The sequence below is a fragment of the Protopterus annectens genome, chromosome 5.part1 (assembly GCF_019279795.1).
Source record: "Protopterus annectens isolate FY-2018-M chromosome 5.part1, PAN1.0, whole genome shotgun sequence".
NCBI classification, from domain to species: Eukaryota; Metazoa; Chordata; order Ceratodontiformes; family Protopteridae; genus Protopterus; species Protopterus annectens.
In genome coordinates, this window is record NC_056736.1 from 544489873 (window position 1) to 544506425 (window position 16553).

Consider the following 16553-nt stretch of genomic DNA (forward strand, 5'->3'; position numbering starts at 1 on the left):
GTTGAAATACTGACACTGACTGAATATAATGCTTATAACCCTAGGTTTTTTTAACTTGGTCCAGAATTTGTATGCCAGGGCATTTGCAGCTAACTGACATTACTGCATTATTTATTGTAAGTATACCACAATTAATATTTTCCATGTAGTTGTAGTTTTGCGATATAATTAAAGAACAGCTTGTTGCTTTTTCACCCCCCACATTTTTGGTACTAGTCTAGTTTCATAGTCTGATATGGCAGAGATGTACAGTTTACTATGATATTTCTGCATTTTTTAGGTGATATTTGTTTACTGAGTTACATTTTTTTTTGAAAGGGATGCATCTTATTTTCCTGTTATATTTACCATTTTTATAGTGCCAGTGAAATAGTTTATTTCTTACAATTTAAGATTTCTAGATATTTGTGATGTGTTGTTTAAAAAAATCATCAAAATGTTGATAGGCATTGTGTAGGTCATAAGTGTTATATCACACATTTGCCAATCTCCTTAATGATCAATCAGTTCAAAGGGTTGAGTGAGGTCTTTGAAAATCATGTTATAAGCTGTCTTTAATCCATGACTAATTTGATGTTTATGGTGGACTTAAGGAATACACTGGCAAAACTATGTTTTGTTTGGAAGTCATGTTCAATGTCATTCAGTTGTGGTGACCTTGAGGAATACACTGGAAGAACTCTGTCTTGGTTGGAATCCAAGTTCACTGTCAGTCAGGAAGCAATATGCGATAACCAAGCTTTATGATCTAAAAGGAAATGACCATCGGACTCTGAAAGAAAAGGTATGAAAATAACAGGAATCAAGTAGTTATTCTTAAAAGAATATGAGCCTATCTATTTTCCAATGTTCTGAAAAGCCTGGAAAAAGTAATGTGAAAACAGACAGAAAGAGAGAGAGAGAGATAGAGAGAGAGAGAAAGTTTAAAAGACACTTGAGGGAAAGTAAATGCAGAAGTGGCTAACTGAACAGCCATATTTGTGAGCAATTCAAATGCCTTAAATTCTATAAAAAGGTAAATTATTTAATGAAATATTAGGGAGATGGCACTGTAATATACATAATGGTGCTTTTAGTGTATTTGTATGATATTAATCATGTTTGGTATTGATCATTAAGTTTAAGGAACGTTTTGTGAGATCTAATCCTATAATTGTAAAATCCTTTGCATGAAAAGTTTAGCACAATCTGTTTACTATATTTCTTATACTGTTGTAGTTTTTTCAGAAGTTAATCTGCCCATCCTTTCATCCATTCATCCACAACCCCTTTTTCCCATTTTTACACGTGGAGTCAGAGTGTCATTTCAGCAGCGACAATCATTTAGAACTGAAGTTCACACTACCAGGCAGCTAACTCTGCTACTTTTGTTCTTTCATACCACATACATGCACTCCTATGGTCAGCTTAGAATTTCCAATCCAATTACTGCAAATGGAATGTGGGAGGAAACCAGAGCACCTGCAGAAAACCAATGCAAATACAAGGAAAGACATGTGGACTCCACACAGAAGGCACCCCAGTAGAGAATAAAACAAGAGAACCTCTTGCTGTGCAGTGACAATGGTGCACTCTGTACTACTGTGCCACCTTTAATTTTTTAGAAGTTAATGTTGTTTTGTGAAATAAAAAGGGTAATGGCCTTATAAGCAAGCTTTTTCCAATGAAACATACATAGTACAGTGGATAGATGGTGCAAATAATCCCTCATTCATGAACGAATATGACGTGCAAGACAGATCCACATTGTTTATACAATGGCAACCAATGAAGCTCAAACAGCGCAAATGAAAAATGAAATTCTGCAAAATGCATAATTCTAGGCTCAGATCATAACATTGTAAGTAAACATTATGTCTGGTATGCAAATGGAATTATCCAAGACAAAAATAAGGAGTGCAGAGGTTCAAATGGTATACTTGCACTGTGGCATAATAATAATCTGGTCGATACTGTTGATTCATACCCAGAAATCCACTCTACAACTGCAGATTCCAATTAAGACAAAGCTTTATCAACATAACTGATTAGGAGCACTTTGATTAGTATAAAACTGGCAGAACCACCCTTTATGACAAAAAGTGATGTGTGTTATGCTGATCTGATCCTCCACCTCAGCACTTTATATACCCATCCACTAGTAATAAATCTTTCCACATTCTTCTTACCCATGGGCATAGGAACATTTCAGCACCTTACTGGAGATGATATTTTAGGTATTAGCCTATAATCTTTACCCACAATCTTGGATATAGCCTTCTGCTGTGGCACATGTGTACACACAACATTTTTTAGTGCTCCTCACGCCAGAAATGATGCTGTACCATACAGGTATTCCATAGTGTAACAGGTCATGGTATTGTGTGCAATGGACTATGCCTTTGCTCATGTGAAGGTCCCATCTGAGCATCAGAGGAAGGTGTAGATCAACAAGAACCTGTAAACCTCCATGTAGTAAAAATGGCAGTATCATAAATGTCTGTGACCATTATCCAGGCTGTATAAATGATGTCAGCATATGATAGATGAGTGAAGTGTGACAGGCATTTACACTAGGGATGACACCACAAGGATCTTTCTTTTGGCAGTTATGAAAATAGCCCACACACATACAAGAGCACACAAGACAGTATCCTAAGAATGAATGGTGTGTGTGTTGTGGGGGGTATGCAGTGGACAAGGGGTTGCAGTCTGGATATAAATGTGCACTTAAGGCATGCAACACGAAGCGTCTTATTTCAGAGTTGGTAATCAAGAGTGATCATCATCTAGGATTGATGTTCTCTCTCTCTCTCTCTCTTATCTTTGGAGTGAATCCAAATGAAATCCAAGGCATGTTTTGAAATCTACAGAAAAATAAATATTTTTGTTCACTGTTCTGCACGTTTAAACTGTGCATTACTGAATTGCTGCCTACTTTTGACTGTTTTTTTGACCATTTTAACTGTTTTGCTGTTTCACTTTTTTAACTGCTTGCTGTTTAAAACTGTTTTTTCTGCATTTTGTATTTTCTAGTACTTGTGCATTTTTTAGCATAGGTAGATTCAGATTTATTGAATGTAGACTGTTTGGTATTATCTGAGCATAAAACCAGCCATCTTACATTAACAGGCCCCCCTGCATCCTTGTGGCAGAAGAGTGTAGCAAAGGACCCATCTGAGGTGGAGATTGTTGGAATAAGGCTCAGTATTGAGCATTTCTATTGGTCAGCTTGTTTGAAAATTTCTTAACTTGTTTTAAAAAGGGATGTTATGTTGTCCCCATCTCATCTTCGTTCTTGCTGGTTGGGTTCGGAGCCGATCCTCGGCTCCGACTCGTCTGATTTACTATAGCTTGAGAGCTTTTACTGGCTCAAGGCTAACCCCTATCCCAACATGCCTAGCAGCAGCTACCCAGATCTCATTTGCTGCTTGGAGTGTCGAGATTGAGACTACTGGTTCAGGCTAAGTACTTAGATTTTTGTATATTGCTATCTTCCTTTTTTAGGGTTATTAGCAGTTAATTACCTTTGTGGTGTCTGTTTTAGTCCTTGTTTAAACAAAGCAACCTCTTGACCTTCCTCAGCTGTTTTTTCTTGGCTGTCATTTTCTTAGGCCTTGCTTTCCCCTTGAGCCCATTTAACTTAGAGGGTTCTTCTCTTCTTTCCCTTTTTCTGTTGGAGTAGCAATTTCAGTTAGAGGCTCTCCTATTGGGGGAGTCGCCATTTTACTTAGATGCTCTCCCCTTCTCCTTCTTTTTCCAAAAAAAAAAGTATCCTTGCTTGTGGTAGTGTAGTTCTGTTTTTGCTAACTGTTACAGCCTTGTTTTTTGCTGTTTGTGTTTTCTGGTACCCAGCATGTCTGAAGAGTCAAAACCCTCTAGCTTTAAGAAGTGCGACTTGTGTTGCCAAAAAATGTCCCTTACGGATGGGCACATGAGTTGTGTTTACTGTTTAGGGGCTGTTCACCTGCAGGACTCATGCTCTATCTGTCACGCTTTCAGTTCCAGAGTCCTGCAGGAGAGAAATAATAAACTGATTTTGCGTGGCCTTCTTAAGAACCCTCAGAATCCTTCATCTCTAGTTCCTCTATGATTAGTAAGATAAACCGTATTGTTAAGAACAATTAAAACAGTGTTGTTAAAAATGATTTTCTTATCTGTTTATCTTATTAGTCATCTACATTAGTTGAAATGTGTATCGTAATGTATTATACTTACTAACAGTTTCTTGTACATTTAACATACACATACACACACATATACATTTTTTTCGTCAAGATGCTTTAGGTGGACACTTTCTCTTCACCTTTTCTTTGACACACTTAATTTTTTAGGCAGTTACAGTTGTTTTGAATTTTTGCCTTATTTTGCACAGGAACACAATGTCCAGTTTAAAGTGTTCACTTATTTACTTATTTATTTATTTATTTATTTATTCATTATTGTTATATACAGTAGTATATATGAGTATTTTAATAAGATTGCTGCTTTAATAAGATTGCTGCCTTAGTAAGAAAAGTATAATTTTGGTTTAACATTTTCTATTCAGAATTTTTGTAGAGTGTCAAGTCTGTAACAGGATTGTTATGTTTTCTAATTGATTGATTCTTTGAGTAATTAGGGTAATGAGTTGATTGTTAATGTTGCCGCCCTTTTAGTTTTAAAAGGAGTGCTTTGTTGTACCTTGTTGTCTGAAGAAGTTTTCCATTAGTGTTGACGAAAAGCGCTTTACAATAAACTGCAGTGAGTGGTTCAAGTTAGATCGGAGCCTGTGTTTTGTTTCATTTTCTCAAGTTTCTTTGTCGTTTTTCTGGGTTTACAAGTTTTTGGCATCATGGTTACCGATAACAGCTTAGACACTTCCATGGAGTTTCCAGTCCAGTCATCAACAAATTCGGTTGCTGGTACAAATGACATTGATAACCTGACCCAACTACTGCACCTTATGAATGAAAGGCTTGACACTGTATCTTTGCACATGGACAATTTATCTCAACCAAGCACTGTAGTAAGACTGAAAGTCCCTGCAGCTTTGAACATTACAAGAGGGCTTTCAAATGGTTCGAGTTCTCAAAACAACGTAAGTTGTGGAGTGGGATTAAACGAATCTAACACATCATCTAGCAACATTCATGCTGGGATTAATAGCACTGGCGAACTTGTTGGATGTTTTAAAACTACAACCGAGTCCTCCTTGGGGATTATTGGGCTTCTTAATGTTTCTGAGTGGTTAAAAGCACAGACGTTTTTTGGAGGTAACAGTACCGATGTTCTTGGTGAACGCCCGGCTGAAGGAGGTGAGTCATTGGCAGTTAAATTACAAAAAATTGATCGAAAAATGTTTAAGCTAAAGAAATTACAACTGGAAATAAAGTATTTTGACGAATGTAAAAAACAAGGTGTAGTTCCGAAGGGTTTACGGTCTTGGCAGTACCCTTCAGGTTTGGAAGCGGGGACTGACTTTTATAACGAGTTGATAGACCTTTTTAACAAACATGGCACTGAGCTAATGGATACTATGTGCAAGCATTATTCTGTTACCATAGACTGCTTATCTAAAGGTATTACAGAGTTAGTTGAACCAGGCCATAAAAACACACCCTGATTTTGTAAGGTACCACTACGACTATAAGGGTGTTTTCCTCAATTGAACAACAGTTGAGTAAAAATGCTTAAGTGAAATTAAAAAAGTTAAGTAGAGACATAAATGACTATAAGAATGGGGTGGCTTACCCAAAACTACCACCTTCTCAGGGTAAAAATATTTTTGGTCACCCAATTACTCAGAATGTTAACCATAACAGCATGGACACCAATTCTGTTGTTAAGCTGCCCGTAGGGGTAGGTCCAGGGGTTAACGATCTTGATTTCTTTGAAGGTAATTGGAGTGACAATATCACGGAAAGCCACCCGGTCAACAATAGAGCCAGTAACAGCCAATTTAATGGTAATGAACTGAATAATTATTTTTTTCAGCCGAGGCCAAAACCACCAATGGAGGTACAACATGAGGGGCAGAAAAGAGAACCACAAATTCAACAGGTAACCAGTGATCCAGTTGTGTTGTTGAACCGAAGTGGTGACTTTAAAGTGTACAATTTTTCTAGTTTTACCTTTGACCTTGAACTGTGTGAGCTTTTCAGTAAGGGGTTGACTTTTGTACCCGCTGCCCATTTTAATTTGGCAGGGGTTCTGATAGACTTAAAACTTTACATTCGGAAGCTGAACGTGGCTCTAATATTTGGTGACAAAGTTGCTGATGTTGGTCCTTTAAGGGTGGCTAATACTTACAACCCACCTATTTGTCCTTCCTTATCTTTGTTTGAACATATGTGCGAGTTCGATTTAAGAAACTTACACAAGGGTGTTAAGAAACATGACACGGTGAACATTACCAAAAACGAGGCTGAAGCCCTCAGCTCCATTAAATCTTTACCAGTCCGAATTTTGAAACCAGACAAAGGCGGTGGACTGGTGATTATGAACAATGATGACTATGAGACTAGAATGTTGGGAGTGTTGGACAGTGAGATTTATGTAAAATCTAGTTTCAATGAAATGAACACTGCACACAACAGAGTTTTTTCCTTTTTTAGAGACTTACTGATTGAAGGTTTGATCAGTGTTGAGGTGTATAATTATTTAGTGATTTTGAAACCAAGAATACCAAACCTGTTTGGATTACCTAAGTTCCATAAAAATGTCAATGATCCCCCGATGAGAGTTTTAGTGAATGCAAGGTCGTCCATTACTTATGCATGTTCTAAATATGTAGACCACTTGTTAAAAAAGTATGTAGCCAGAGAAGAACAAATTTGCAAAGACTCCTGGACCTTTTTGAAAAGTTTAGAGAATTTTGTTTATCATAAGAACATTTTTTTCTTAACAATATATGTTGTTCATCTTTGCTTTTCTATCTCACATGAGGTAAGAATTGAATACATTACCAAGAAATTGTTATTTTATGAGGCTGAGAGTAATGAGATAAGGTTAATCCAGGAGTTACTAGATATTATCTTAAACAACAACTTTGTTAGTTTTAATGACAACATATACAAACAAGTGATAGCTGTAGCTATGGGTTTGCCATGTGGGGCGAGCTACGCTAACCTGTTCCTAGCTCAATGGGAAAGTGAGTTTATTTTCAAGAAGAACATTTAAGAGAAGGTAAAACTTTACAACAGGTTTCTGGATGATATTTTATCATGTATGAGGGGAGTGCGGATGACGCACGACTATTTGTGGAAACTTTGAACAATAGTACACCTTTTTTGAAATTCACCTTCACCTATGGAGAGAACATCATTAACTATTTAGATGTAGAATTAAAGAGGGATCCTGTAGGTGAAGGGTATTTGGCTAAAATATACAGAAAGCCTACGTACTCGAACACATTGTTGCACTATTCCAGTTGTCACCCATTCCATCAGAAAAGGTCTGTCCTCAAAGGACAGCTGGTAAGAGCTGTCAGGATGACAACTGAGGATACTTCCTTTGAAGATGAGTCGAGGTTACCCAGGGAAGATGATTGATGAGCTAGTAAGTGAAGTCCGCTTCAAAAGGTTGGCAGGTTCTTTCAGTCCAATTCTCACTAAGAGGGAACGTATTACTGAGGTAACAGATTTGAACATGAGAGAAAGGTCGGATGGTTTGACCCTAACTAAGATTAATGTTACTCCACCAGAGAAATGTTCCATGGTTAAGGAAATAGTTAGTTTTAAGAGGAGTTTCATTACACCCTTTTGTTTGGAGGCAAACTTAATTAAGAACATTTTCAAAAGGAATTGGTTTTTAATGACCTTTGAGAGGGACACAACAGAAAAATTAGGTGACTACCCAGTCATTATTTTTAAGAAGGGTAGAAACCTGAAAATCATTACAGAAAACAATAGTCCGAAGCCTCTTAGGACCGAAGGAACTTATAAATGTGAAGTGTGTAACTATTGTAGGTACATTGCTACAGGGTTTAGTTTCACAGTAAACCAGCATGAATATAAAGCCAGAGGTAGGTACAACTGTAATTCCGAATCTGTGGTGCACTTAGCTTCCTCTCAGATGTGTTCAGCATTTTACATAGGAAAAACGGACAGGAAGCTAAAGGATAGGATTTACGAACATGTTTACCACATTAAGAAAAAAAGCACCACTAACGCTCTGGCTAGACACTGTAGTGAGCACCCCTCTCATTCATTTTTGTTCAAAGTTATAGACCAGGTAGCTTTAGATGGAAAGGGTGGACCTTACCAATTGATATTGGAGAAACATGAATTGGTTTGGCAACTTAGGTTAAATTCATATACTCTACCTGGCTTAAATGAAGTCACCTCTTTAGCATGCATCCTTAAGTTAAGAAGTTTACTTAGGTGACTTGTTTTTTATAAGAAAATCGTTTTTAACAACACTGTTTTAATTGTTCTTAACAATACTGTTTATCTTATTAGTCATCTATGTTAGTTGAAATGTGTATTGTAATGTATTATACTCACTAACAGTTTCTTGTACATTTAACATACACATACATACACGTACATTTTTTTCGTCAAGATGTTTTAGGTGGACACTTTCTCTTCACCTTTTCTTTGACACACAGTTTTTTAGGCAGTTACAGTTGTTTTGTAATTTTTGCCTTGTTTTGCACAGGAGCACAATGTTCATTTTAAATGGTTTATTTATTTATTTATTTATTCATTATTATTATATACAGTATTATATATGAGTATTTGTAATAAGATTGCTGTTTTAATAAGATTGCTGCTTTAGTAAGAAAAGTATAATTTTGGTTTAACATTTTCTATTCAGAATTTTTGTTGAGTGTCAACTCTGTAACAGGATTTTTATGTTTTCTAATTGATTGATTCTTTGAGTAATTAGGGTAATGAGTTGATTGTTAATGTTGCTGCCCTTTTAGTTTTAAAAGGAGTGCTTTGTTGTACCTTGTTGTCTGAAGAAGTTTTCCATTAGTGTTGACGAAAAGTGCTTTACAATAAACTGCAGTGAGTGGTTCAAGTTAGATCGGAGCCTGTGTTTTGCTTCATTTACTCCTGAAAGGAATCCCGACTGTCCGCCTCTGGAGACAGTCGGGGGCAGACTATCATTGTATCCAACAGCCTGGCAAACAATTACAAAAGATGCACGGGTACTGTCAATAATATCCAGGGGTGACAAAATTCCCTTTTCCCAGTTACCCCCCTTAAGAACAAAACGTTTAATCCCAGATGTTCCACCCAGTCTTTGAAATCAAGCAATCCTAGAAGTACAAAGATTGCCAGGAAAAAAGAGCCATCCAAGAAGTCCCTGCAGACCAAATCGAATCTGGAACTTACTCAAGGTTCTTTTTAGTACCAAAAAAGACAGGGGACTGGAGACCCATCTTGGATCTCAGCAAGCTAAACAAATCAGTAAAAAAAGCGAAGTTCTGGATGGTAACACTGCAGTCCATTCTTCCCTTTTTGGGCCAGGACAATTGGATGTGTGCCATCGATCTTCAGGATGCGTACTACCACATAAAAATGGACAGGCGATCCAGGAGATTCTTACACTTCCGGCTGGGAGACAGTTATTATCAGTTCAGAGCTCTGCCCTTTGATCTCACCACAGCCCCCAAGGTGTTCACCAAGTATATGGCAGTGGTCACGGCACACCTGAGACGTCTAGGATTCCGGGTGTTTCCATATCTAGACGACTGGCTCTTCAATGCTGCCACCGAGCATCAACAGATCAAAGCACGGGACTAAACAGTTCAAACCTCTTCCCAGCTAGGCATCACCATAAACTAAGAAAATTCTGTCTTGTTGCTTTGTCAGTCTATTACCTTCATAGGGGCAGACCTAGATACAAGAGCCATGATAGCAAAGCTGCCTCAAGACAGGGTATCAGCCATTTGTCAGCAAGTTTCATTCCTCATGAAAAAGACGAGAGTTCAGGCAAGAGAGTTATTGAAGGTCTTAGGCTCAATGGCTGCAGCAATTACTCTAGTCCCTATGGCGTGCTTCTACATGAAAATTCTTCAGTGGCTTCTTTTCGCTCAGTGGTCATTCCAGGATTTACCAGTGTCACATATGATCTTGATCATGGAATCCTGCAAAAAGGACTTAGTATGTTGGCTTGTCTCCCCTCAGGTGACTCTGGGCAGACACTTTCTAGACCACCATCCAGTAGCCACATTGACCACAGACACCTCCCAGATAGGGTGGGGGGCATCTGGGACAGACTGTTCAGGAAATGCGGCAGCCACACGAGTACCACTTGCACATTAATGTTCTAGAGATGAGAGCGGTGCTTCTGGCATTGCAAGCACTTCAAGACTCTCTACCTACCGGAACTATTGCAATTCAGACAGACAATATGTCAGTGGTATGGTACATCAACAAACAAACAATCCAATAAGTGTGATGGCCCCTCAATTCCAGCAATAGCAGACTGTTCCCAAAAACCAGGAATAAAACCATCCACTGTTGAGAAACCAAAAGGTTCAACAAAAGTTCCTGGAACCAAAAATACTTCGCTGACCAGAATGAACTTCAACAGATGACGGTGCAGCAAAAAGATGGTATAAAATATCTTTAATCCAAAAACGAACAGTGAAACATGAATCTTGCTTCAAAACCACATGACATGAGAATAAAGGTTAAGTGCTTTCACCCACTCACACGGTGGGCTTCTTCAGAACCTTTTGTGAATGTTAATACAAACATTTTATTTAAAATTTGGCGCCAAAAGGCAGCGGATACTGGTAAAAACATTGTATCCTATATGAACAAGTTCTGCCCCTTAAAGCTACAATCCTTACAACTGTTAAAACTATTTAATGCAAGAATACTTATGATTCCACACAGTTGTTCCCCTGCATCATGTAAACAACTCCCCATTTTTATACAATTTTATGTCAATTTTATATCAAAAACACCTCTGTTAAAAGCAGGATCAAGTGTGCATTCACATAATACTTTTTGAATTATTAAGCGCCACAATCATCACTTATAAATGTAAATATGTATGTATAAACCATTTGCCAAAAGAAATAAAAACCAAATTCTAAAAAATGCGATTGTTATGTGTTACGATCCATATATCAAATGATTGTTCTATCAGTAACACAAAAATAAAAAATATAAAATATATAAATTCCTCAACTAAATTCTAATTTAAAAAAAAAAAAAAATATATATATATATATATATATATATATATATATATATATATATATATATATCTAGCATGTAAAGGAAAATCACAACTAAAATATATATACTTAGATAAACAAAGCTGTTGTTGATAACAGATGCAAATAATGATACCAATGCCTACAATACAATGACAAGAATCATACACTAGAAGTATATCAACCTATTCATTGAACCCCCTAACTATGTAAAAAACTATTTGCTATATGTAAAAAGGAATAGAATAGAAATGCTATTAGTTACAATAGTCTAAGATTGGTTTACAGGAGATATGGTCATTAAGTCCTGGATAGATGGTGGCATCTAAAAAAAGTTGCCACCAAACTTCTTTAAAACTTAAAAAAGTTTTATAATCTCCACCAATGGGATCGACCAAAATAATTTCCACAATGGCGAACTTAAACTTATGACTATTGTCTGTCATACTAATATGTCTGTATAATGCATTAGTTAAGTCTTTCTTCTGAATACTGTATATATGATCATATATGCGTTGTCTAAAACAATGCTCAGTTTTCCCTATATAAAAAGCGACACACTCACAGCATTTCGCTAAATAAATTAGCATCTTCGTTCTACAACTCCCATGTTTGAATTTTACTATAGTATGAATTTCATTTTGTATAATCAATTTCCTTTCTTCCAATATAAACTTATATTGGTTACAAGTTCCACACTTGGATGTATGGGATGATTCATCCAACCTCCTGTCCCTATTTGTTCTCCTGGGGACCAATAAATTCTTTAAATTTCTTCCCATAACACATAAAAATCGCATTTTTTAGGATTTGGTTTTTATTTCTTTTGGTAAATGGTTTATATATGCATATTTACATTTATAAGTGATGATTGTGGCGCTTAATAATTTAAAAAGTATTATGCGAATGCACGCTTGATCCTGCTTTTAACGGAGGTGTTTTTGATATAAAATTGACATAAAATTGTATAAAAATGGCGAGTTGTTTACATGATACAGGGGAACAACTGTGTGGAATCATAAGTATTCTTGTATTAAATAATTTTAACACTTGTAAGGATTGTAGCTTTAAGGGGCGGAACTTGTTCATATAGGATACAATGTTTTTCTCAGTATCCGCTTCCTTTTGGCGCCAAATTTTAAATAAAATGTTTGTATTAACATTCACAAAAGGTTCTGAAGAAGACCACCATGTGAGTGGGTGAAAGCGCTTAACCTTTATTCTCATGTCATGTGGTTTTGAAGCAAGATTCATGTTTAACTGTTCATTTTTGGATTAAAGATATTTTATACCATCTTTTTGCTGCACCGTCATCTGTTGAAGTTCATTCTGGTCAGCGGAGTATTTTTGGTTTCCGGAACTTTTGTTGAACCTTTTGGTTTCTCAACAGTGGATGGTTTTATTCCTGGTTTTGGGAACAGTCTGCTATTGCTGGAATTGAGGGGCCGTCACACTTATTGGATTATTTGTGACAAGTTTTACAAGTTTCTTGCCTACTTCTATTCACATCAACAAACAAGGCCGGACCGGATCTTACCCCTTGTGTTGGGAGGCCCTTTGAGTATGGCAATGGGCGATGTCTTCCCAATGTTTTCTGATTGCGATGCATATTCCCCGTAAATCCAACGTGATAGCGGACAAGCTCAGCAGGGCTATCCTCATGCCTCACGAGTGGTCCCTGAAGCAAGAAGTTGCGGACTTGATTTTTCGCAAATGGGGCCAGCCATGCTGCAATCTTTTTGCCACTCCCCTCAACAACAAATGCAGCAGCTATTTTGCCCTAGTCCACCCAGCAGTACAGTCACCCAGGGATGCACTTGTTCACAATTGGCCTCCAGGACTACTTTATGTCTTTCCATCTTTTCCTCTGATCCCCAAGGTACTTCAGAAAGCAAAGTCGCTGGGTTGCAAGTTCATCCTCATTGTCCCTTACTGGCCTCATCAGATATGGTTCCTGTTTCACTGCCATCATCTACAAGTGGAGTCTTGGATCCTGGACCCAGTTCCAGACCTCCTGATGCATCATTCGGGTGTGCTCCCCTCCTCCCTCCAAAATCTCAAGCTGACAGCTTGGTTTCTCCACTTCCATTCTTAGCCAGGCTCCCCAACATTTCGCCAGCAGTACAGCACATCCTGGTGTCTTCTCACAAGCCTACTACCAGAAAGATGTAGGCTAGTAAATGGAAGAGGTTTTCATTTTGGGCAAAGAAAAATGACATTGATCCCTTAACTGCTCCTGTTTCTAAGATTCTTGATTTCCTGGCCGAAACGTTCGAACAAGGGGCAGCTGCAGCTACCATCAGGGTTCAACTGGCTGCCATCTCCAATTTTCATGTGGGATATTTGGGCTCTAATATCATGTCCCATAAGCTGTGCAAAGCATTCTTACGAGGTACAACCCTTTTACGGCCCCCGGTAAGAGATTCCCCCAGGACCTAAACTTTGTTTTAGTCTGTCTGTTTTTCCACCCTTTGAACCAGCATCATCTTGTCCCCTGAAATTTCTGTCTTGGAAAACCCTCCTCTTGATTGCCATCACCTCAGCTAGACAGGTTTCAGAATTACAGGCTTTATCGATTCACCCGCCGTATCTCATCTTCCACAAAGATAGAGTTTCTCTCAGAACAATCCCTCCTTCTTGCCAAAGGTGTGCTCAGAGTATAATTTAAATCAGTCCATCGAGTTTCCTGTATTCTCCCCCAATTATGGCAACAAGGCAGAGTATAGACTCCACCAATTGGATGTTCATAGACAATTATGCTTTTATTTACACAGGACCAAGGACTTTAGAAAATCAGATCAATTGTTTGTATCCTTTGCTGACAATAAACAAGGTTCTCCAGTTTCAAAAGTGACCATATCAAAGTGGCTGTCAGATACAATTATCTATACTTATGATTTTCATAACAAGAAGCTTCCAGGAAAAGCCAGAGGACACTCAACCAGGGCCTTGGCTACCTCTGCTGCCTTTCAAGCCAAATTGTCTTTAGATTCAATCTGTGTAGCAGCAACATGGGCGAATCCTCTCACCTTTATCACTCATTACAAAGTGGATGTGGTCTCCCAGAACAGGGCATCCTTTGGTTCCACGGTCCTGAATTGTTTATTCCAGTGAGCCACCCAAGAACCAAATGCTGGGGACATGGTCCCAATCAGCAAGAATGAAGCTGAGATGGGGACAACATAACATAAAGAAGTTATGTACCTACCATAACGTTCCATGTTTGTTGTCCTTCATCTCGCCTTCCTTCTTGTGCCCCCCCCTCCTTCCCCCTTCCTGGAGGATCGAGAGAAATTCCTTCATTGGTTATACTGGCTGAGTTTCCTGTTGACATACTAGGTTAGTTGACCATGCCTTGTTGTTTTCTTTTTCCTTCCTAACCTTTGAATGTGTAAGAGCTTAGTAAAATTTGCATTTACTATGGCTGTCTAGTGTGGGCTATCACAAATGAGATCTGGGTAGCTACTGCTAGGCATGTTGGGATAGGGGTTAGCCTTGAGCCAGTAAAAGCTCTCGAGCTATAGTAAGTCATCTTAGTTGGAGCTGAGGATCAGCTCTGAACTTAACTAGCAAGAAGGAAGGAGAGATGAAGGACAACAAACGTGGAATGTTATGGTAGGTACATAACTTCTTTTTCTCACAGCTGCTACATAAGCCCCAAGTTTGCATGAGTTTGCTGCTGTTTTAACATAGCTCCACAAATTTTGGCAATCAGCCACTGCTCTACTATCTTCATCTGAGCAATCTGAGGCATCTGTTTGCAGGTAGTGCAGCTTTAAGCAGCAGCGCGCGGTGGAGGTAACCATTGGTGGTTATAGCCGCAAAAGCTAAAGTAGATTTATTTTCCCATAGAAGCTGCCCATGCTCCAACTGAGGAGTCCCTTAAATAGTGCTTAGCTGCTCAGAGAGCACCTCAGCTGGGCTTTCTATGGCATTTGCCACTTTAACTGAAATCTCCTAATCCCTAATAGCCTCATACCCCTTGCGAGCCCCAATAGTGTAGACCCAGCATTAAGACCCCAATTAAACCACATCCTTGCTCATTAAAGTGAGCAAATTTGCACCTATGGATGGTCAATTCTCCTTTGTTTCTCCTGCCAGCCTGATTGACATAGGTATCCTGAGGCAATGTAGCAATTGCCTCATACACACTGACAACCCACTACTCCTAAACCACTCAAGCTCACTTTGTGGGAGATGCATATACAGTAAGAATTTGGAATCCTTGTTCTCTCATTCACAGAACAGTAACGCTGAACAGATTGTCAACCCACATACTACACCTGCTGCACAAACCGTGCTCTCAACACATAAACATTCATATGTGGAGGTACTCACCAGAAATTTACCTAAACACCAGAGACCTCAGACACACAAATATGCTACACCTACTACAGTACCTACAGTGCTCAATACACATAAAACTACAAGCACAAGTGTCTCACCAAACAAGCTCGTAAGGCAAAGCACATACATCTAAACCAAATTTTTGGTCATAGGTGACTGTATAGTGAGACACACAGATGTTCCACTCTGCAGGCTGGACAAGGAGAAGGTTACAGTCAGCTAGCTGTCTGTCAGGTGCCAGGATCCACCAGATCACATGTTCACTCAAGTCTCTGCACAAGTACCATTATGACTCTGTCATAGTTCATGTTGGTGTGAATGACTTGAAATATACCTCATTGGACTATATGAAGAAAGACATGACTGAGCTCTCTGAATATGTGTCTCAGGCAAGTATGTCTCTAGCCTTGAGCGGCATACTACCTTCACCTAAGATGATACCAGAGTATAAACAAAACATTATTGAATTCAACGACTGGCTTATTTTCTGGTGTCATTCTAAGGGTATCCAGTGCACCTGTCAGCCTGGGATGACATGGTAGATAGACCACGCTGTTTTGCCTAAGATAGTCTTCATCTGTCAACTCTGGGATTTTGGTTACTGACTAAGGCTGTTGCCTCCCCCATAGTTTCTTATTTAGGCAATGTCACAACAGCAGAATTCCCAACATAAAAATATATTCAAAAAGCAACCTCAAGGTTATGCTGCTAAATGCTAGGAGTCTAAACCTAAAACTGCACTTACTGGAAGCAGCCCTCACCTTAGAAGATGCTGACATCTGTGCAGTCACAGAGACTTGGTTTAAGGCTGTGGGAAGCACCCCAGCCATACCGGATTATAATGCCTTCAACACATTCAGACCACAAACTGAAAATGTGAGAACTAAAGGAGGTGGAGTATCAATATTCATAAAAGATAAATACACCCCTAGATTGGTTAAACAAAATGATTCCCTTAAACAAATCCAGGTACAGTTGACTGCAGATAAGACCCCTTTCCAGGTTATTGCAGGTATAGGACCCCCTCCATGAACCAGGATACCCACACTGCATATTTTGATCTACT